This window comes from Schistocerca serialis, chromosome 2 (genome assembly GCF_023864345.2).
Source record: "Schistocerca serialis cubense isolate TAMUIC-IGC-003099 chromosome 2, iqSchSeri2.2, whole genome shotgun sequence".
Lineage (NCBI taxonomy): Eukaryota > Metazoa > Arthropoda > Insecta > Orthoptera > Acrididae > Schistocerca > Schistocerca serialis.
The window spans coordinates 105,019,724-105,045,265 of NC_064639.1; positions in this window are offsets into that span (position 1 = coordinate 105,019,724).

Here is a 25,542-nt window from a genome sequence, read left to right on the forward strand (position 1 = left end):
TGTAGCACGTCATCTTCGTGGTGTAGCAATTTTAATGGCCAGTAGTGTACATTTACAGTGTGCATGGATTCATTGAGGTTGAACTGTGGATGAATAGAACCGTATCACCCACTCGGATGAATCTCATTTCTAGTTACACCATGTCGGTGGTTACGTCTGCATACTCCATCATCAAAACATGCTTCACACTACGGATGCAGGCCGGCTACTGCTGTGGGGGACAGTCACCTCACCTACCATAGGATGGTAGTAGTCGAAGGCACCACACAGCTATGGAGTACGTGAAGATTAGAGGATGCCGTAACATGGGACGAGCCAGCAGGGAAATGTGAGTTGTTTGAGTGGGTGTGGCCTAGAGTTTCAAAAAATCGTCGCTAGATGTCAGACAGTGCTTCTTTTTACTTTGCAGTCAGTCAGAAGTAGGAGGGCGCCCACTAAACAGAAGTCTTTTATGTCTTGCAGTTTGCAAAGAGTGAGTCAGTGATTTGGGTCCATCGTGCTTTTCGTCAGAGTTTTGGCACTGATCCGCCTGTACTCAAAAACTTTGTCGTTGGTATCGCCAATTTGATGAAACAGGATGTTTGTGGATAGGTAAAAGTGAGGTCGACCTCGCTCCTCTGATGACATGGTGGAAAGAACTGCATACGTTTGAGTGGAGTTCACGAAAGTCTACTCGCCACAAAAGCTGGGAACTAGCAATGCCTCATATGACTGTCTGGTGATGTTAAGGCGTCGTTTGGTCTATAAATCGTACAGATTGCAGTTAGTGCAAGCTATTGTGTTAGCAATAAAATGAAGCGGATTGACATCAGCAGTACTCTGTTAAAGGACGTGTAAGACGATACATTTTTGCTGTGGTGAATTTTCTGTGATGAAGCAACATTTCATGTTAACGATAATGTAAACCAACATAACGTGTGCGTATGGGGACTCCTGAACCGTCATGACATTATTTAGCACCTAAAGCGAATGTTTTTTGCGCTATTTCACGTGAAATAGTGTACGGCATCTTCTTTTTTTAGGAAAACTCAATGACAGGAGGGCTCCGATTTCTTCATTTTCCAACAGGTCGGAGCTCCATCACACTGGCACAACAGGGGGCGTCATTTTCTCACTGACATTCTGCCTCAATGGCTCTGGATAGAGCGCACGGGACCCCCAGACACTGCCCTGTTTTCTTGGCATCCAAAATCGGCGGACATGACCCCTTGTGATTTTTTTCTGTGGGAATTTTGAAAAGAAAGTGTGTTCATCTCCCCTTCAGCTCATGACATAGAATATGTGAAAACAGAATAACAGTCACCATAACTTCTATAATAGCAGATAAATAGTGTAAAGCTTATAACGAATTTAGCTGTATCTAGATGTTGTTCGTGTTGTTGCTGGTGGACACACAGAACATTTGTAATAGCATAGCTGAAACTTCAAGATCTGGTTAATATTTTGCCTGTGTCCCATGTTTGTAGTATGTTCTTATCAATAAATATGGAGTTTTGAAATCGGGACATTCTTTTCGGAACGCCCTGTGTATCAGACAATGTGCACCCCTTCAAGCTTGATGTCTTCCCCGTCGGAAACGGCATTTTTCAGCGAGATAACTGTGCACGTCACAAGGACATAATCGTGGTATAGTGATTTGAGGTGCACTGTAGGGAACTCAAGTTTATGTCTGGCCACCAAATTCACCTGGTATGAAAATGATGGAACACATTTGGAATGCTGTCGGGCACCAGCTCCGCCACCACAAACCGGCCCAAATTTAAGAAACTTGCGTGAACTGTGCACGGCATCTGGTGCCTCTTACCTGTGGGTACCAACCAAGGACTTGTCTAATCCTTCATGAAAAATCACTGCTGCGCTACGTTCCAAAGATGGGACAACCCACTGTTACGGTTAGATTTGCCCAGAATAAAGTTTGAATGATTGTCTGATACGATTTTCTTCGTCACCTATTATATTTCATCCAATATTCAATTCTCTACTTAGTATACACTGACGGAAAAAATAGCAACATCGCAAAATAATTCATCTACATCTACATCAAATGACTACTCTGCAATTCACATTTAAGTGCTTGGCAGAGGGTTCATCGAACCACAATTATACTATCTCTCTACCATTCCACTCCCGAACAGCGCGCGGGAAAAACGAACACCTAAACATTTCTGTTCGAGCTCTGATTTCTCTTATTTTATTTTGATGATAATTCCTACCTATGTAGGTTGGGCTCAACAAAATATTTTCGCATTCGGAAGAGAAAGTTGGTGACTAAAATTTCGTAAATAGATCTCGCCGCGACGAAAAACGTCTTTGCTTTAATGACTTCCATCCTAATTCGCGTATCATATTTGCCACACTCTCTCCCCTATTATGTGATAATACAAAACGAGCTGCCCTTTTTTGCACCCTTTCGATGTCCTCCGTCAATCCCACCTGGTAAGGATCCCACACCGCGCAGCAATATTCTAACAGAGGACGAACGAGTGTAGTGTAAGCTGTCTCTTTAGTGGACTTGTTGCATCTTCTAAGTGTCCTGCCAATGAAACGCAACCTTTGGCTCGCCTTCCCCACAATATTATCTATGTGGTCTTTCTAACTGAAGTTGTTCGTAATTTTAACACCCAGGTACTTAGTTGAATTGACAGCCTTGAGAATTGTACTATTTATCGAGTAATCGAATTCCAACGGATTTCTTTTGGAACTCATGTGGACCACCTCACACTTTTCGTTATTTAGCGTCAACTGCCACCTGCCACACCATACAGCAATCTTTTCAAAATCGCTTTGCAACTGATACTGGTCTTCGGATGACCTTACTAGACGGTAAATTACAGCATCATCTGTGAACAACCTAAGAAAACTGCTCAGATTGTCACCCAGGTCATTTATATAAATCAGGAACAGCAGAGGTCCCAGGACGCTTCCCTGGGGAACACCTGATATCACTTCAGTTTTACTCTATGATTTGCCGTCTATTACTACGAACTGCGACCTTCCTGACAGGAAATCACGAATCCAGTCTCACAACTGAGGCGATACCCCATAGGCCCGCACCTTGATTAGAAGTCGCTTGTGAGGAACGGTGTCAAAAGCTTTCCGGAAATGTAGAAATGCGGAATCAACTTGAGATCCCCTGTCGATAGCGGCCATTACTTCGTGCGAATAAAGAGTTAGCTCCGTTGCATAAGAACGATGTTTTCTGAAACCATGCTGATTACGTATCAATAGATCGTTCCCTTCGAGGTGATTCATAATGTTTGAATATAGTATATGCTGCAAAACCCTACTGCAAACCGACGTCAGTGATATAGGTCTGTAGTTCGATGGATTACACCTACTACCCTTCTTAAACACTGGTGCGACCAGCGCAATTTTCCAATCTGTAGGTACAGACCTATCTGTGAGCGAGCGGTTGTATATGATTGCTAAGTAGGGAGCTATTGTATCAGCGTAATCTAAAAGGAACCTAATCGGTATACAATCTGGACCTGATGACTTGCCCGTATCAAGCGATTTGAGTTGCTTCGCAACCCCTAAGGTATCGACTTCTAAGAAACTCATGCTAGCAGCTGTTCGTGTTTCAAATTCTGGAATATTCCGTTCGTCTTCCCTGGTGAAGGAATTTCGGAAAACTGCGTTCAATAACTCCGCTTTAGCGGCACAGTCGTCGGTAACAGGACCATCGGCACTGCGCAGCGAAGGTATTGACTGCGTCTTGCCGCTTGTGTACTTTACATACGACCAGAATTTCTTCGGATTTTCTACTAAATTTCGAGACAATGTTTCGTTGTGGAACCCATTAAAGGCATCTCGCGTGGAAGTCCGTGCCAAATTTCGCGCATCTGTAAATTTTAGCCAATCTTCGGGATTTCACGTTCTTCTGAACTTCGCATGCTTTTTCCGTTGCCTCTGCAACAGCGTTCGGACCTGTTTTGTGTACCACGGGGGGTCAGTTCCATCTCTTACCAATTCATGAGGTATGAATCTCTCAATTGCTGTTGCTACTATATCTTTGAATTTGAGCCACATCTCGTCTACATTTGCATAGTCAGTTCGGAAAGAATGGAGATTGTCTCTTAGGAAGGCTTCTAGTGACACTTTATCCGCTTTTTTAAATAAAATTATTTTGCGTTTGTTTCTGGTGGATTTGGAAGAAACGGTATTGAGCCTAGCTACAACGACCTTGTGATCACTAATCCCTGTATCAGTCATGACGCTCTCTATTAGCTCTGGATTGTTCGTGGCTAAGAGGTCAAGTGTGTTTTCGCAACCATTTACAATTCGCGTGGGTTCGTGGACTAACTGCTCGAAATAATTTTCGGAGAAAGCATTTAGGACAATCTCGGTTTTGAACAAGTATTTTTGCCGACATATCGAGGGAAGGTTGAAGTCCCCACCAACTATAACCGTATGACTGGGGTATTTCTTTGTTACGAGACTCAAATTTTCTCTGAACTGTTGAGCAAGTATATCATCGGAGTCTGGGGGTTGGTAGAAGGAGCCAATTACTAACTTAGTTCGGCTGTTAAGTATAACCTCCAACCATACCAATTCGCACGGAGTATCTACTTCGACTTGACTACAAGATAAACCACTGCTGACAGACACAAACACTTCACCACCAATTCTGCCTAATCTATCTTTCCTGAAAACCGTCTGAGACTTCGTAAAAATTTCTGCAGAACTTATTTCAGGCTTTAGCCAGCTTTCTGTACCTATAACGATTTCAGCTTCTGTGCTTTCTATTAGCGCTTGAAGCTCAGGGACTTTCCCAGCACAACTATAACAATTTACAACTACATTTCCGACCGTTCCTTGATCCAAGCACGTCCTGTATTTGCCATGCACCCTTTGAGATTGCAGCCCACCCCGTACTTTCCCAAGGTCTTTTAACCTAAAAAAAACCGCCCAGTACACGCCACACAGCCTCCGCCACCCGTGTAGCCGCCAGCTGAGTGTAGTGAACTCCTGACCTATTCAGCGGAACCCGAAACCCCACCACCCTATGGCGCAAGTCAAGGAATCTGCAGCCAACACGGTCGCAAAACCGTCTGAGCCTCTGATTCAGACCCTCCACCCGGCTCTGCACCAAAGGTCCGCAGTCGGTTCTGTCAACGATGCTGCAGATGGTGAGCTCTGCCTTCATCTCGTAAGCAAGACCGGCAGCCTTCACCAAATCAGATAGCCGCTGGAATCCAGAGAGAATTTCCTCAGATCCAAAGCGACACACGTCATTAGTGCCGACATGTGCCACCACCTGCAGCTGGCTGCACCCTGTGCTCTTCATGGCATCCGGAAGGATCCTTTCTGTAGTGGCGTGGCAAGACAGCCAAGCCACTCGGAGGTAGCCGAAAGGCACGCGTTAAGCTCACGCAGATTGGCGTGAGGTCTGGAACAAGGTAAAGTAATTATCCTATAAAGAAAAGAACGTAGTTCTTGGAATACTTAACTTTAATCCACAATTGGAGAACATCGCTCTTGTTTAGACATCATTATACTGAATATAAACTGGTAATGGCGCCTTGCTAGGTCGTAGCAAATGACGTAGCTGAAGGCTATGCTAACTATCGTCTCGGCAAATGAGAGCGTATTTGTCAGTGTAGCATCGCTAGCAAAGTCGGCTGTACAACTAGGGCGAGTGCCAGGATGTCTCTCTAGACCTGCCGTGTGGTGGCGCTCGGTCTGCAATCACTGACAGTGGCGACACGCGGGTCCGACGTATACTAACGGACCGCGGCCGATTTAAAGGCTACCACCTAGCAAGTGTGGTGTCTGGCGGTGACACCACACTTTCCACATCAGGAATGACTCCACCCGGAATGCACACGGAGTGCACACTGGATTTCTTCCCCTCCTCAGCCGCCATATCCCTAAGGGGCCACATTACGCGCCTAACATTGGAGCTCCCAACTACCAATAAGCCCACCCTATTACTGTAATAAAATTTCTGGGATACATTTGTCTAGGCAACATAATTATATGATTAACATTGCTCGATCACAGGTTACTGTTCGCGGGAGATAAGCAATTGCAAATGTGAAATTCTGGTACATTAATAAGCGGCGTAGCAGCTAGAATGTTGAATGAAGCTTACAAATGTGCATGCATTGTGTTGTGCAGGTGCCAGGTGTTAGTTTGTGGAGTGGAGCACCATGCCTGTTACATTTGGGCGTTTAATATAGGGTCGGTTAATGCTGTCTGTGGATGACACTTGAGTTGTTGTCCGATGATGTCCCATATGTGCTCGATTGGAGACAGATCCAGTGATCGAGCACGCCAAGCCTGCATGTCATTACTCTGTGGAGCATGTGGGGTTACAACAGCGGTATGTGGGTGAGCGCTATGCTGTCAGAAAACTCGTCTTGGAATGCTGTTTATGAATAGGAGTTCAACAGGTCGTACAAACCTGCAGTCAGGGTGCGTGGGATAACCACGAGATACGAAATCTCACCCCAAACCATAACTCCAGGTGTAGATCCAGTGTGTCTAGCACGCAGACAGGTGTGGATCTTATACCGCAGGCGTCGTTTAAGAAGAGATTTTTGGAAATTCCAACCCTAAGGGGTGAAATAGGGGATGAAGGGTTTTTCTGAAAAGTGTCGCTGTTAAGGCAATTTTGAAACTAGATCTTGGAAAACTGGTATTACGTTTCTCGGTCAGAAATAAGGAAATACATGTTTCAGCATTTTTGCAAATTTAACCTTATGGGGGTGAAATAGCTTTTCTTGATTACAGAACTACTGAAGTATTTTTAAAGCTACATCTATAAACATTGGTATTTGACTTCTTGGTTACAAATAAAATAAGTACGTGTTTCAGTGGTTTTGGGAATTCAACCCCTAAGGCGGGGAAATAGAGGACGAGATGCTTTATAAAAATATTTTATTATGAAAGCATTTTTAAAGCTACCTACGAAAATTTGAATTTGGCTTCTCAATTAGAAATAAAAAAGATTCGTGAAACTGTTTTTAGACATTCAATCCCAATGGGGGTGAAAGTGGGATGAAAGTTTTTGTGGAAATATTTCATTTTGCAAGCGTTTTTGAAATAAAATCTATAAAAATTTGTATCTGGCTTTTTTTAGAAATAAAACATGTCACTGTTTTTGGAAATTCGCCCCCAGAGTAGGTGAAATAGGGGGTGAAATGTTTTGCAAAAATATTTCATTGCGAAAGCATTTTTAAAGCTAAATCTTTGAAACTTAGTGTTTGGTTTCTTGATTAGACGTAGAAAAGTGCGTGTTTCAGTGTTTTTGGCAATGCAATCCCTAACGGAGAGAAATATGGTCAGACTGATTCAGGACTCATCATCGCCCAGCCCAAACTGCTAAGGATAGAAACTTGAAGTTTGGAGAGGATGTAGATCTTAAAATGTAGACATCTTTTAGGAAGGGATTGTCCGACATTCCACTCCTAAGGGGATGAAATAGGGGATGAAAGGCTTTTCGAAAGTATGTCGCTACTAAGGGAATTTTTAAGTTAGAACTACGAAAACTGGTATTTGGTATCTCAGTCAGAAAATAAAAAAGTACGTGTTTCAGCATTTTTGGAAATTAAAACACTAAGGGGGTAAAATAGAGGGTGAAAGGTTGTTTGAAAATAAATAACTAGTGGAGAACTACTAAAAGATTTTTAAGGCTACATCTGAAAAACAACTGTTACTTAACTTCTCGGTTACAAATTTTTTTTAAAAAAAGTGTTTGAGTGTTTCTGGAAATTCAAAACCTAAGGCAGTGCAGTGGGGGATTAAAATTTATGAGAAAATATTTCCTTACATGACAAAAATTTTAAAGCTAAATTTATGGAAATTGGTAATTTACTTCTCGGTTAGATATAAAGAAGTATTTGTTAGGGGATCAAAGTTGCTATGGAAATATCTCCACAAGAACACAAAAGGCAAGGTTAGAAAAAACTTTGGATTCCAGCTGCCAAAATCGCTTTTTGATCAGAAGTACGTTCGGAAAAGACCAAGCTTATGTGGCCTTAATTAGGGTGAAAACTTAGAAAGTGCTGCAGTTAGAGAGCAACAAAAAAATTCGATTAAACAAAAAAAATTTAAAAAAAAATCTCTGCAGGTCATACAGCCTGAGCGAGCGAAGCAGCGGGCGCTAAGCTAGTTTGTTATAGTCTCAAAAGATCATCAGTTTCTCTGTCATCGGCAACATTCTCTCCATAAAGGTTTTGAAGGTAAATTCGTTTAGAATGACTCCTGATATATATATATATATATATATATATATATATATATATATATGTGTGTGTGTGTGTGTGTGTGTGTGTGTGTGTGTGTGTGGTGTCACCGCCAGACACCACACTTGCTAGGTGGTAGCCTTTAAATCGGCCGCGGTCCGTTAGTATACGCCGGACCCGCGTGTCGCCACTGTCAGTGATAGCAGACCGAGCGCCACCACACGGCAGGTCTAGAGAGACTTACTAGCACTCGCCCCTGTTGTACAGCCGACTTTGCCAGAGATGGGTCACTGACAACTACGCTCTCATTTGCTGAGACGATAGTTAGCATAGCCTTCAGCTACGTCATTTGCTACGACCTAGCAAGGCGCCATAGCATTGGACAATATTTTATATTGTGGTTGTAACATGTACCGTCAAGAGAGATGTTCTATAATTGTGGATTACAGTTAAGTATTATATCAACTACGTACTTTATTTGCTACTATTAATTCCCTTACTGTTCCAGACCTCGCGCCAGCCTGCGTGAGCTTAAGCGCGTGCCTTTCGGCTTCCTCTCATTGTGACTTTGCTGTCTTGCCAAGTCACAACAACAATATATATATATATATATATATATATATATATATATATATATATATATATATATAGTGTAGGTCAAACGGATATCAACTGCGTTTATTTAAACAGGAATCCCCATTGTTTATTACATATTCGTGTAGTACGTAAAGAAAAATGAATGTTTTAGTTGGACCACTTTTTTCGCTTTGTGATAGATGGCGCTGTAATAGTCACAAACGTATAAGTACGTGGTTTCACGTAACATTCCGTCAGTGCGGACGGTATTTGCTTCGTGATACATTACCCGTGTTAAAATGGACCGTTTACTAATTGCGGAAAAGTTCGATATCGTGTTGATGTATGGCTATTGTTATCAAAATGCCCAAGGGGTGTGTGCTATGTATGCTGCTCGGTATCCTGGACGACATCATCCAAGTGTCCGGATCGTTCGCCGGATAGTTACGTTATTTAAGGAAATAGGAAGTGTTCAGCCACATGTGAAACGTCCACCACGACCTGCAACAAATGATGATGCCCAAGTAGGTGTTTTAGCAGCTGTCGCGGCTAATCCGCACATCAGTAGCAGACAAAATGCGCGAGAACCGGGAATCTCAAAAACGTCGGTGTTGAGAATGCTACATCAACTTCGGTTGCACCCGTACCATGTTTCTATGCACCAGGAATTGCATGGCGACGACTTTGAACGTCGTGTACAGTTCTGCCACTGGGCACAAGAGAAATTACGGGATGATGACAGATTTTTTGCACGCGTTCTATTTAGCGACGAAGCGTCATTCACCAACAGCGGTAACGTAAACCGGCAAAGTATGCACTATTGGGCAACGGAAAATCCACGATGGCTGCGACAAGTGGAACATCAGCGACCTTGGCGGGTTGATGTATGGTGCGGCATTATGGGAGGAAGGATAACTAGCCCCCATTTTATCGATGGCAATCTAAATGGTGCAATGTATGCTGATTTCCTACGTAATATTCTACCGATGTTACTACAAGATGTTTCACTGCATGACAGAATGGCGATGTACTTCCAACATGATGGATGTCCGGCACATAGCTCGCGTGGGGTTGAAGCGGTATTGAATAGCATATTTCATGACAGGTGGATTGGTCGTCGAAGCACCATACCAGGGCCCGCACGTTCACCACTTATGACATCCCCGGATTTCTTTCTGTGGGGAAAGTTGAAGGATATTTACCATCGTGATCCACCGACAACGCCTGACAACATGCGTCAGCGTATTCTCAATGCATGTGCGAACATTACGGAAGGCGAACTACTCGCTGTTGAGAGGAATGTCGTTACACGTATTGCCAAATGCATTGAGGTTGACGGACATCATTTTGAGCATTTATTGCATTAATGTGGTATTTACAGGTAATCACGCTGAACAGCATGCGTCCTCAGAAATGATAAGTTGACAAAGGTACATGTATCACATTGGAACAACCGAAATAAAATGTTCGAATGTACATACGTTCTGTATTTTAATTTAAAAAACCCACCTGTTACCAACTGTTCGTCTAAAATTGTGAGCCATATGTTTGTGACTCTTACAGCGCCATCATTCACAAAGCGAAAAAAAGTGGTCCAACTAAAACATATTTCTTTACGTACTACACGAATATTTAATAAAAAATGGGGGTTCCTATTTTAAAAAAACGCAGTTGATATCCGTCTGACCTATGGCAGCGCCATCTAGCGGGGCAACCATAGCGCCATCTGGTTTCCCCCTTCAAGCTAGACAAGGTTGGTTCTTTGTAGTTTTTTCGTTCGACGCTTCTTTCGTGAGCTATTTGGCCCGGTCACGATCAATGGACCATCCTGTATATTAGACAGGTCCTACAAATCTGCAGTCAGGGGCGTGGGACAACCACGATAGTTCTCCTGCTATCATATATACAGGGTGAGTCGCGTAAGACGTAACACCCCCTTTGTTCCGGGGGCGATTGCACGTATCGGCATGCGGTTTCTGGCGAATCATAGCGGACTATGGGGCACATACGTTGGTACATGCACAATAATTACAACGTTTATATTGACCGAGATAATGAGGCAAGTACATGTTTTTTAAATGGGACGCTGTACTTTGTTTACTATCACTCGAACGCTCTGGAAAAGACGCGTATAGTGATGTAACGCATGTTGCTATTGTGATTCAAACTTTGCTTAAAAGAGGGCGGATGAGGATTTACCTACTTAGCGTAGGCCTTCCATGCTGCATAGAGCACGGCAACTCGACCTGCGGGTCACGCGATGCGTATTTATGGTCTGCAGCCGCTTCCGACCGCCTCGACCTTCAATCGTACAACATTTCCCAGCGTCTTTTAAGCGAAGTTTTAATCACAATAGCAACATGCGTTACATCACTATATGCGTCTTTTCCAGACCGTTCGAATGATGGTAAAAAAAGTACAGCGTCCCATTTGAAAAACATGTACTCGCCTCATTATCTCGGTCAATATAAACGTTGTAATTATTGTGCATGTACCAACGTATGTGCCCCATAGTCCGCTATGATTCGCCGAACACCGCTTGTCCATACGTGCAATCGCCAAGGGAATAATGGGGGTGTTACGTCTTACGCGACTCACCCTGTATATAGAATTCGCGGATATATGGAAATTAAAAGTTTAAAGTGTCCTCTTCTTCCTTCCTTTTGCAGTATGAAAAGCGCATTAAAAACTTCCTAATCTCTGGCTTTGCCTGCTTTATTCACCAGTACAATGGATTTGTATATCTCTGAACTTGTTTTATATGAGTCAACCATACACCACTAAATTTGTGTTGTAGTTTCCGTCCAAGTGTGTACTGACACTCTGCTCGCTCGTTTCAATTGCTGTGGTAGTATCTCGGTATTATCACGTGACAGCCATGGACGGGAAAGCGAGAGGAGCTAATTCAGAATTAGCTACACTTTTTTTTAATGACCTTGTTGCATAAATTCTAACCAGCATACCCGCTGATGTATGCTAGGGATAAGTCTGGATTGATGCATTTGTTCGTTTGCACGTGTCGTGGAAGCCGAGGTTTTCAGTGGGCGTCTTAATTATGCAGCAGTGATGAAGTTTGAATGTTGATAATTATCGTACAATTTGCAGTTGAAATCACAGCCTAAGATAATTTTCTGTAGTGTCTTACGCAACAAGTATACTTCTCCGACTCTACAGATTTTGCTCTTTCTGTTTTATTACCAGACTCAGAAGGAACACACATTTTCACTATTAGTGTGTCAAAAGAAAGTCCAGATATTCCACGGCCTGAATCTAACTCTTCTGTTTCAGAAAATGGGATTCCTTTTCTCACTATTATACTTGTCCCACTACTATCACTCCTAGCGATGTTCGAATAAAATCCATAACCGATCGCATGTATTTCCTCTGTGCCAACTTCTTGTAGGTGTGTTAAGCCTACAGCATGGCAATAAACAAATTCAGCAAGTAATGATATTTTTAATTTGCTCATTATTTATATTTATTGTTACAATGTTGTAGATCTGCTCCATTAAATTCTATGGTATTTGGGGACCAGCGGAAGCATGCTTTAGTCGGAGCATTAAAAAGGCTAATGTGCTCTTGTCTAAAAATAACTGAAAAGTGGGGTATGCTGCCTTCAAAAATTTCCCAAAAAGTTTGCCATGCGAACATTTTCGCGCTCTTGTTAACGTGCAACTCGCCGCTCACTCCCATAAGCTCTGCTAACTGTAACTCGCTCACACCCACTAGTCCTTCACTGGAAATCGCACAAACCCATCCACTACCACTTGTCCCCTCACAGTGACTCATTCATCCTAACTCACTCCTGTTATCTCTTTGTGTCTCTCTGTCACTGCCTCCTGTATCAGAGCCACAATCTCCTTCGCTCTGTCCTAATGCTACTGTCTCTTCTCACTGTCGCTGTCTCCCTCTTGCCCTGTCTTACTGCTGTTACCTCATCCATTACTTCCCACAGCTACTGTCTCTTCTCACTGTCACTATCTCCCTCTTTCTCGTTGTCATTGTCCTCACACTGCTATTGTCTCCTTCGCTCTTTCTATACCACAACCACTGTCTACCATCGTTCTGCGTTATTACTTTCCTGTCTATTTCCCACTGCCAATGTCTCCTTTTCCCTCAGCATAAAAAGCGTGAGCATGAAAAGCGTGAGTATGTTCACATGCTACAATTTTTAGGAAAACTTTTAAAGGTGCTTTGGCAGGTAGAGTGAGGCAGTATATTTGTCAGTCAGAGTCTTTTGAATAGGAGCATATTCGCCTTTTCTGTGCTCCGGTAGGAGCATTTTTCCGCTGGTTCCCCGCATTTACCTGCCACAGCAGGGCATGTCACTTAACAGGAAAAGAATTTTGCGGGTCAATAAAATTTTGATATGATTCTTCAGTTTCCCCCGGCGTATTTCTTGCTCGAACAGTCCACGGGTGTACTGCCGGTCCATAGTGTCCAACGGGCACAATATTTGTGCGATCACACATGCCGCCATCGTCAGGTGCGCCGACGAACTGAGCTCCTGAGGGTGGGCGACCGTCTTAAATCCCCTCCCCTCGCGAGGCGTTCACCCTGCGGTCCGCGTCCGCGCGTCAGCGGTCGTGAGATCGTGGCGTCGGCGTCTGTGGTGGCGTCGGTGTAATTGCCTCGTCCGCCCTAGTCGCCTGTTCGTTTCCTTTTGCTGACCGTCTTTTTTTATTAGACTCAATGCTGTTTCCCATGCCTTGCTGAGGTTGTAGCCGCAATCTCGGTTGATGAGTCTGGCCATGGTACGAATTTCGATAGCTTCTCCAACGACGCTGTCCAGTATTTAGATGTCTGTGCCAAGACCCTGGGATGTTGGTAGTCCATTTCGTGATTTTCGGACAAACAGTGCTCTGCGACCGCCGACTTGTTGGGATACCCAAGTCGAGTGTGCCTCTGATGTTCTCGGCAATGATATTCCCACATTGGCACGGAATCTGGTATATGCCGGCCGTCCGCAAAGCGAGATCGTCTTTGACACTTCTCAATAATGGTCGCGTTTTATTTGGTGGGTAAAAGACAGTTCCCACTCTGTGTTTCCTCAATATTCGTCCTATTTTCCCCGATAGTGCGCCAGTATACGGTATATTGACAGTGGCTATCTCTTTCTCCGTGCCTTCTTCCGTCTCCACGTGCTGTACTGTAGAGGTGGTGCGGAGAGCGCGCCTGATTTGCCATTTCGAGTACCTGTTTTTCCAGAATACAGTTTTGAGGTGTTCCAGCTCTTGGGGCAGACTCTCTGCGTCAGAGATGGTGCGCGCCCTGTGAACCACTGTTTTTAGCACCCGATTCCTCTGCGCAGGGTGGTGGCAGCTATCCGCTTGCAAATATAGGAGGGTGTGCGTTTTCTTCCTGTATACCCCGTGGCCCAGGGTGCAATCCCCTCTTCTTTTGACCATGACGTCTAGGAATGGTAATCTTCCTTCTGCTTCGGTCTCTACAGTGAATTCCATGTTCGGATGTATGGAGTTCAGGTGTATAAGGAAGTCTAGGAGCGAGTCCCTTCCATGGGGCCAGATCACGAACGTGCCATCCACATAACGTACAAAACAAGTAGGTTTCCATTTGGATGATGCCAAAGCTTCCTCCTCTAAGTACTCCATATAGAAACTCGCGGCCACAGGCGAGAGTGGGCTCCCCATTGCGACTCCTTCTTCTTGTTCATAGTATTCTCCATTAAAGAGAAAATACGTGTAGGTCAGAACGTGCTTGAAAAGGTCGGTCGTCTTCTCGTCAAATTTCTGTGCAATAAGGTCAACTGACTCTCGAAGAGGCACCCTGGTGAATAAAGAAACATCAAAAATCACCAGGATATCTGACTCTTTCAGCTTGAAGTTGCCGAAACGTTTTACGAAATGCACAGAATTACGAACGTGATGAGGGCATTTACCTACATAGGGGCTTAGTAATTCTGCCAGGCATTTGGCCAGAAAATATATAGGTGCCCTAATGTTGCTGACAATTGGGCGTAACGGCACTCCTTCTTTGTGGACTTTAGGGAGTCCATAGTCTTGTGGTACACGTCCTTGAGGTGTCAATTTCTTGACGACACCCTCTGCTAAATCTGTGTCCTTGAGAAGAGCATAAATAGAGAACTCTACCAACGAGGGCACGTCCTATGGGAACTTTAAAACCGCCAGTTCCATCATTCATTTTTCAGCAGGTCTTCTTGCAATGATTCTGGTTCCTCCATGTTTCATCAAGGTAGCACACTGTTGAATTACTTACTTCTCTTGTATCGTTCATCTTCATAAGAGATATTGTTTGTGCTGTGCCTGTGACCCTTCTTTCAACTAGAGGCCCTCTTCTTATTATATTTAAAACCAATATCTTCTAAAATTCTTTACATTGAGGAAACACAACCTTTGGAGCCGTGCATAATTGTGTCAAGTTTTTGTTGGTTGGTTAATTTGAGGGAGAGGACCAAACAGTGAGGTCATCTGTCCCATCGGAATGGGGAATGATGGGGAAAGAAGTCCGCCGTGCCCTTTTAAAGGAACCATCCTAGCATTTGTCTGAAGTGATTTAGGGAAATCGTGGAAAACCTAAATCAGGATGGCCAGACCCGGGTTTGAACTGTCGTTCTCCTGAATGCGAGTCCAGTGTCGTAATCATTGCGCCAACTCGCTCAATAAGTTTTTGTGATGTCGGATATTCACTGATGACGTGTAACGCATTAAAACGTCGTTATCAAAACCATCCATTTCTGGTACAGCCTTCTTGATATTTCTTTTCCTAAGGTTTCTACAACTCTAACACTTTTGCTTACAGTTCTCTCGATACCACATGATTCTGCAGTCCGTTTTCGTGTCTTCAAATGTCAATAGAAAGAGTCTAACTTTAAGATTCACGCTTGAAATAGTTATAAATGAGGTAAGTAATACCCCTTGCTTGCCTATGAAGCATTTCACGTTTATTGCCATCAGTTGATTTTTTTAAAACATACTACAATATTTACAGATACACATTCACAGCCAAATTACTGCAAGGAAAAAAAAAATCACCGACAGAGAATGAATAACTCAGTTGCGAAGAATGGCAACAGTGTAACATGCAGAAGAGATATTTTCGCCGTCTAGTTGTAACTTGCGGTTATCCGCTCGGAAAGAGAATGAATCTTATTGGTGGTGAATGGTTGATGGAGGGAGATACGCAGAATGGTTGAAAACTGGGCCGCCTTCCTGCATGACGCGGATTTTAGCTGACTGTTACAGATAGCATTACTGTCTCTGATGAGAGAATGGAAGCACCCTAACCTACAGCACATGTCTGTGATTAAGTAGGAATAGTTATGGGTAATGTGATATGGCTTCCCCAATGACTTGAAACTGCAAATGCGTATATGTAATGCAATATAAACAGTCTAAAAAAATTACGTATCTACTAGATCCCATGTCACACAAAGTAATAATCTTAAAGTATACACTACAGAATCCATCATAGTTAAAAGTAATTCCAAAAAAACTCTTCCCTTATATCCACAAGTCCATCGCAGTAGACCAGACAACTGATCCTATAGAACATGCAGTGTAACACTGGTCACCTACTTTTTGTGTATTATACATTCTTCATATTTCTTCGAAATGACTTCCAGCAGTTCCCTGCTAAAACCTTTTTTCAACATGGCTATTGTTGATGCAGTATGACCCATGTGTGGGGGAATAAGGTAACTTCCTGTCATCAGTATGATGCAGTCATAGCTGTCATATTAAGAAAATGGGCTTGATGTAGGAAAAAAGAATGTATTTTAATTATAGTGTATTGTCTCCACAATGTGTAGTAATAACGTATAAAAATATAAATTAATATAATTGTATTTTCAATGAAATCGTTGTTTTCGTCAAAAATGGTCTTATTAAACATGAAACAGGTCTCCAACACTCGGCACACGAGGAAAGGGGAGGTCCACAATTAACACAAGCACCAATAAGTCTACCTGGAAGGAACAGCACTCCCATTTCTTTCCGGAAGCTGATTTTACACATATGAACATTGCTGAAAGCTCGCACAGTCACATGACATTTCGGTGCTGCTTTCAGACAATTTGGTGGAAGTTTAGTATTTATGCTATTATTGCATCTCTGTTCTGACAAATATCATCCATAAAATATTTTATCCTTCGCAAGAATCACAAACACACACTTGGAAAACTGCACAGCATGTTCAACCCACTGAGTGTGCTTTCCTACACTGAGTGTGCATTTCAATACTCTATCTTGGTGGAAACACATGGTTCGATCTTCGTTACTAGTATCTAAGAATTCCGATTCATTTAGGAGGGTCATTTCAAAAGAAATGCACACTATTTTTTAAAAAATCCATATTTTATTCTACATGTTTGAAAGTTTTACATTGTGTAGACACATCCTTTAGGAACAATATTTCCATTTCCCCACATAATTTCCATCTCTCTCAACTGCCTTACGCGATCTTGGAACCAGCGCCTGTATACCCGCACGGTAAAATTCTGGACCAACCTGTTGGAGCCACTGTTTGGCAGCGTGCACAAGGGAGTCATCATCTTCAAACCTTGGTCCATGAAGAGCCTTTCAGTTTCCCAAAGTGATGATACTCAAATGGAGCCAGGTCAGGACTATAAGGCGGGTGTTTCAGTGTTGTTCATCCGAGTTGTGATAGCTTCCATGGTTTTTTGATTGACATGTGGCCGTGCATTGTCGTGCAACAGCAAAACATCCTTTTCTTCAGTATCGTCACATATACATCAGAATTTATGGTGGTCCCACTTGGCATGATGTCCACAAGTAAGAGTCCTTCGGAATCGAAAAACACCATAGCCATAACTTTTCCACCGGAAGGTGTGGTTTTGTACTTTTTTTCCTTGGGTGAATTTGCATGATGCCACTCCATTGATTGCCTCTTTGTCTCTGGTGAAAAATGATGGAGCCATGTTTCATCACCTGTCACAATTCTTCTAAGCAATTCATCTCCACCATTCTCGTACTGTTCCAAAAGTTCACTGCTTACCGTTTTTCTTGTTTCTTTGTGAGCCACTGACAGCATCCTGGGAACCCACCTGGCACAAACCTTTTTTAACGCCAATACTTTCAGTATTCTGCAATCACTTCCTTCTCCTTTCCCAACGTAGCGTGATAATTCATTCACTGCGATGCGCCTGTCAGCAGTCACCAATTCGTTAACTCTCTGCACATTGTCTGGAGTGTGTGCAGTATGAGGCCTGCTGCTGCGAGGACAATCCTCAATATTACCGTGCCCGCTTTCATCACGTAACCTGCTTTCCCACCGACTAACTGTACTGCGATCGACAGCAGCATCTCCATACACCTTTTTCAACCTCATGTGGATGTTTCCCACTGTCTCGTTTTCACAGCACAGGAATTCTATGATAGCACGTTGCTTCTGACGAACGTCAAGTGTAGCAGCCATCTTGAAGACATGCTGTAACGGCGCCACTCACGGGAACAGGTTGAACTAAGTTTGAAAACAAGCGGGAAGGATGTATCTACACACTGTAAAACTTTCACACATGCAGAATGAAAACTGTATTTTTACAAAAATAGTGTGCATTTCATTTGGAGTGACCCTCGTTGTTTGTCATGACGTTCCTTGATAACCAAAGCCCAACCACTGAAGGATATCAGCCTCGTATCATCTGTTCTATATTTCGGTTGAACTAATCCAATATCTTGCACATCTCACACCGGACCGCACAGCTGTGATGACTCAGGCCATGAATATGGATCTATTTCCATTCAATACCGAGCGTAAATATCGTACAAAAACAGTTCAAGGTGTAACATACAGCCCACCACAGATACATTGCACAGGTATACCTCCCCAAAGTCCAAGTTAGGTTTGGGATAGGTTTCGAATGTGGGTCCACCATGAGTTATACCTGGGATAGGAGTTCCAAGGAGGATCCACCAGCTTTGCGCCCAGGATATTGTTTGGGATGGATCCACCCACATATGACCAGAAGTAATTCCCACAGATGGACCTACCAGCATAACATCTGGGGTGGATCCAACAACATATGATGTGGGGTAATGTCCAGAGACTGATCCACCAGCTTATGTCCATGGCGTTGTTTGGGTTAGATCCACACATGTATGATTTGGGGTAACATCTGGAGACTGAACCACCAGTATTGCATCTGGAGTGCCATCCAGAAGTGAATTTACCTGGATTTACTTGCTGTAGCTCCAGACTGTGGTCTGTTGGGCCCTCACGACAACACATACTTACACAGAAAGTAGCGCAATTGGGCTAAATGGTTGCAATTGGTTTGCTTCTACAAATAAATGCAGAATACGTGACCAACAGTCACATCTTAATCACATGACTGGAAGTGCCTCTAACTAGCATCATTAGAGTATCATAGCCTTTTCTCTGCAGCTTCACCTGCCTATGAATACACCTCCTCTTCCACCTCTTCCTCCCTCTGTCTGTCCACCTTATTCTACCAACCCTAACTGTCTGTCTTCTCTTCCCCACTCTGTCTGTCTCTTAATCTCCTCTTTTCCCTCTCTTTATCCATATCCTCCACTCCCTCTCTCTGACTACATCTTCCTCCACCTCCCTCTGACAGTAACCTCCTCCCCCCTACTTCTCCAGATGCCCACCACCTCCTACGCCTTCTACCCACCAAATGCATCTCCTCCTTCTCCCCTCTCTCTGTCAATTTCTTCTAACCCCTCACTCTGTACACCCACTTCTCTATTTGCCTCAACCTGTTCCTAGCCATGCTCATTGGCATATGTAGCTCCTGCAATACAGTTCAGTATAGCAGGTCGATACTTCACTAACACAACATGCCTGCCATGCCAGGAAACTTACATGTTGGGGCCCAGAAAACCGTTTCTTGCATCTGACATGTAGGATGCCTTGCAGAGCAGCATGATTTGGCAGGCCAATATTGCTTTCACACAACATACCTATCATGTAGGGCAGTCTATATACTAAGGTCTGGAAAAAACACGTTTTTACCATTTCTCCACTCCTCCTGGACTTCAAAATTTATAAACTTTGCAGGTCTGACAGTTGTAAGTCCTTTTGTTTCCCTGCCAAATTCGGTTAAAATCGACTCAGGAGTTTGGAAAGAGATTCAGGACATACATACATACATACACCGCACTTTATTATGTAACAGAGATGTGAGGATGTTTGAAAGCAAGTCTCTTTTGAACTTAATGGATGTCTGGGGTGTTAGAGAGTCACACCTATGAAGTGTATCTGCGGTGGATGAAATGTTATGCGTTGAACTGTTTTCGGTACAGAATGGAAATATGTCAGTATTCATCTCCTGAAATGACATCATAGTGCACTTCAACATGTGATGTACGAGGCAGTGAGGTGACTGATCCTAAATATAGAATATATGGTATGAGGCTGGTATCCTACAGTGGTTGGTGATTAGCTATTAATCAACGTTATGACAAACTAAGTGATGCTGGATTCTTATGTACTGGTAACAGAGATCAAACCTAGTGTTTCCTTAGTGATGAAGTCCTGAAATGTTGGGAAAAAACACCCAATCCGTGGGTTGAACGCGCTATGTGGTTTTCCCAGCGTTCATTTGTGATTTTTACGAAGGGTAAAGATTTTGTGGATAATATTTGTCAGAACAGAGATGCAATATTTGCAGCTAATATTACATTTCTGTCAAATCTTCTGAAAGCAGCATCAGAATTAACATGACTGTGCAAGCTTCTGACAATGCTTACCTGTGTAAAATATGCTTACAGGAAGAAATGGAAGTTCTATTCCTTCCATGGAGACATATTGCTGTTTGTGTTAAATTTGAACTTTCCCTTTCCTACTTGTGTAGTGTGCTGGAGAGTTCTTCCAACTAAAGTAAGAGCATTATTGACAAAAACAACGATTTTGTAGGAAATACCACTATTTTCTTATATATTTCTATACATTATTAAAACACATTGTGGAGGAAAAAACTATCATTAAAATACTTTCTTTTTCCTAAATCAAGCACACTTCCAGTCTGTTCTTAATATGATAGCTATTGATTACACCAGGGTGCTGAGACGAAGCTACCAGATTCACCTATATGACAGTCATACTGCATCAGAAGTAGGCATACCAGAAAGAACGTTTTAGCAGAGAAGTGCTGTAAGTCATTCAGAATAAATGCAGAGAATGTATTCATAGATTCTAAAATCATTTTCTCAGTGGGATATCCATATTGTATCAGCTGTAACTGATCCTACTTATTAATAGTCCTGTGCATTAGGATGGGTTGCATGCATTGCCTGGTCTGAGTCGTTCCTATGTGACGTGGTAATGCTATCTGTATCAGTCAGGAAGTGCCTGTCAGTGTCCCATAGTTTAATCATCACTTATTATTATTATAAATAGACGAAGTGATGCTCTTGCAGGAATGTGAATTGGTTGATATTAAAGTGAGTGTTCTAATGGAATATTGTATCAGCTGTATGTAGACGATACTAATATTGTCCATAAATGTGGTATTAGTGAACAAAACTGTAGAAACACATTTCACGGTCTATCTACACGCCACCACAGTAAGACAGGACTGACAGATGCATTGAAAACGGTGTGGAAAATCTATTTCATACACACATCTGACTCCATTCCTCTAATGGATGACTGCCTATTCTTCTTAAGCAAAATCAAGAAGAGCTTATGTATACTGTAGTTTTAATGGAACATTTGGTAATGGCAAGAGACAGTAACAAAACATATATGCTGACAGTTGTATTGCAAACAGTCTCTCAGTGTAATTCTAGGTTACACGTGACATACTTAGGACTCCAGAGATGATTAAAAAAAGATATACATATCATCATTAGATAGATGGTCAGGCAAACTTTATCAGTATGTGGAACATTACTAACACTACATTTCTGGAAAATATCCTGGAGAATTGAGACATTTAATAAAGATATTTTAGTGTGTTTACTACAGCTTATATTCTCCTTCTCTGTTGAATGCTTATTGTCTGTGTTATTGGTGACATAGCTATCAATATGCAATCACTACACGTGGGCATTTCTTGGGTTTCCCCTGGCTACTATATGATTTTAACGCTCAAAGAGCGCACTTCCTCTGCGTCTCTGCATTCTAGACGCTGCTGCTGCTTCCTATTGGCAGCTTATCTACTGTGTGTAGGCATCTAAGGCATACATGTATATCGCTTAACATGCAGAGGCATCGAACAGATAATTCAGTCATTAACTAAAGCAACAAAGATTGGTGATTCCCCATGTGTCATGTGTGTAAGAGATCAGAAGACTTATGTGACTGCCAACGGCTTGTGAACAGTTTTGTCATCTGATCTTATCAAGAGACAGCAAACAAACACTGCAGTTGGTAGTTGGTTTCAGCTGCACATTGTTTCACATTTATCATACAGTGGTACACTCTGCAGAGGGGCTCGTGACTGGGTAGAGTCGATGACTTGGTATGTAGAACTTGTTTATTTGTTGTGTTGTAGTCCTTGCTCAGTCTGATTTGGGTGCTAGGGATAAGTCTTAGAGTGACATTATTGTTTTAACATACTACGATGTCATCTTTTTAAATTCTTGTGACAATAAATGCTTGAAGTTTACATTTAGCAGTGTGTTGTGAGGTACACAGTCGGATTTTTCCATCGTTATTTACGAATCTTATAGGCATGTCACACCGTGCTTTTGTAGACTTTGTACTTATCAGGTGGGCATTTGTTACTAAATAATGCAATGTGCAATTTATCCATCGTTCAAGCATCTCATATGTATTTTCGAATACTAGTTGTGAGTCATGCTTTCTAGTGGTTACAGAAAACGTTGTGATTTCATTAAATTATAATAATTGTGCAATAGGGCCTGCTGCTGCTGGTGTTTCATGATGATATTCTCTCCGTGGTGAACAAAGAAGATGGAGAATGAGATTTTCATTCTGCAGTGGAGTGTGCGGCGATATGAAACTTCCTGGCAGATTAAAACTGTGCCGGACCGAGACTTGAACTCAGGACCTTTGCCTTTTGCGGGCAAGTGCTCTACCATCTGAACTACTCAAGCACGACTCACGCCCCGCCCTCACAGCTTTACTTCTGCCAGTACCTCGTCTCTTACCTTCCAAACTTTACAGAAGCTCTCCTGCGAGAGAAGATGAAAGCTATCGATGCATTTGCTCTATTAATAAAAGTGGGAGGGGTGGATGGAGATCCTGGCTCTTTTTGAGTCAAAGAAAGAGGGATGGAGGGGAGGACATGGAGGGGAGGATTCTTGTGGGTGGCAGAGATCTGACAGAGTGTTTCATAATGTGACAGTCTTTATCCTCAGCCACCCATGACAGCAATTAAGAGCTGGTGGGGTATGTGATCATTCATCAGCGTGTTTGTAGAAGGTACAAGCTGGGGTGTATTTGTTTTAAATAAATAAAGTGAATTTCTCTACTTTCTCGACGTATGATGGGAAGATGGGTGGGCAGAGGTAGGTCATTCATGCCTCAGGGTTGGTAGCAGCTGCAGCAGTGTGGATTATTGTTTTGCACACAGATATATACTTGTGTTTGGCTCATAGCATCAGTGATCACTGGCAGCGGTGGTGGCAGCGATCGTAGTGCTTGTCTCTGGAGTTTGTGGTTATCTGTGTGACAGCATGTGAGCAGTGAAATGATCCCACATATTTTTATTAGTTTATTTTAAATAAAGCGTGATAATAAGCAAAGTATGTACATGCTTGGACTTTTTCTGTCACTATTTTACACGTCTATTTATATCCTATAGTGGGCTGCTTAACCTACAGCAACTTTATAGTGATACCACACAACAGTACAGGAGCGAGTTTGTCATACTCTCTACGTGTATTTGTAGCAGTGTGGTGTTAATTAATACATTATACTGTGTTAATTATCTTATATACCACATCTGCTTGTGTTTGGTTGACTGTCATGGAAAGTGGAAGGACATTAGTAAAATAGCAATAGGTGTTCATAATTTGCTATGACGTCATTAATTTATACACACTGTGTTGTCAAAGTGTTTTATGTCATACGTTTTGTTACTATTCACAGAGATATAATAGAGTATGTCACGTCTTCATTATATTACAGAAATTATACTGATTGGAAAACACATTCATTTTAAAACATACACTATAATGTCTCACTCACACACACACACACACACACACACACACACACACACACACGCACATGCCAGTAACGCAGGGATGGCTTATATTTGGTATATATTTGTATAAATACAGTGTTACGGTATTTATTTAACACTTAAAGACTTTGCAAGAGTGTATTTTTTGTTAACAACACACTTTAGAAATCGTTTAATGCAGAATATTGATGTGATTTGTTTAACATTTGATGTCTCATCAAGAGCGTATTTGTTGTTAAAAATTCATTTTGAATATTCTTCAACTTGAGATATAATGTAATTTGTTAAATAATACACTGAGGTAATCACTTACATATATCACAGGATGGAGATGTAGGTATAGGGAAAATTGGTACAACTGCAAAAAAATTACCTCAAAATTATAAACAGAAATTAATTATGACAGTAAATAGTTAATTGTACTCACATGCCTTTTTAGTCTGCCATGATGTGGCGGGTGATCCCTGATGCCTTATCATGTTCCCTTCGCTATGAAATATACGCCTCGCAAGCACATCCCACATATTTCCTCTAGTCATAAAGGGTGAGGAGTGGGAGTGGGAGCTCCACTCTTAATTGCTCGAGTGGTAAGGGGGACGGGAGGGGAGGGAGAATGGTATGTGGTCACATCTGAGGGGAGGGAAGGGGGTGAACTTGAACATAACATGCCCAATTGCCTCATGTGTAACACGATACCCCTCTCAAGGTCAAGTGTGACCTTAACCTGTGTTATCAGTGGATTAAACTGGTTATAATCGATTATTATTGGTTTGGTTCTCTTACCGAGCCTGCCCTACTGCTGAAGGATGTAGTCTGACCTTTGGTCCATCGCTGCTGCAGTTGAACTGTTAGGCATTCCTTTGAAGATGATGGTCAAATGGCAGCAATCGCATAGTGGAAACCAACAGTATCTACAGATGCTGACTCAATGACATATTGACTTGATGACGAGCCTACCTGGATGGAAAAGTGGGTTTGTTGTGGTGTGGCTGCATACAGTGTCCCTGGTTTCAGTAACCAGCTGGTTATTGACTGACAAGACAATGTTAGCAATGCAGATGCCATAGAGAAATGCCATGCCAGCATATTACACCAAGTGGCTGTCTCATGAGAACAAGCTCTCTTGCATCAGGCTCACGCTGTTACACTTATTTCATCTAATCATTGACAAAATTCTCGCAAAGTGGTTAAACTTACGTTAGTGTATTCTAGTGCACTCTTTGAAACATGTACAAATTTTGTATGCTTTTGATACAGTGGGTAGAACTGCCAGTGCCAGAAGAAAAGGTATTTTTAACACTATCAAAGGATTGTTTAACATCGATTAATAATGTTTCAAAGCATAATAGAGAGATACAGATTAAAGAGACAGGAATTCCAGACTAAACATTTAGCCTCTAAGTTGACTCCCTTTTGTTGTAAGCAATGGAACGTGAAAATCGTGTGGAGGTTGGTATGACACATATAGTCTCAGCTTGCTGAGCGTCCTAGGAGCCTATAAGTGTTGTATTCTGCAGAAACCACACCCATCCCTCTGCTACATGGCACCAACTGGCATTTCAAGGTGCAGCCTAGAGACCAACTGTCACTTGTTTGAAAAACTGATACAGATGGAGATGTAGGAAAACGTCTCTCCATATTAACAGTTCTAAAAATGTT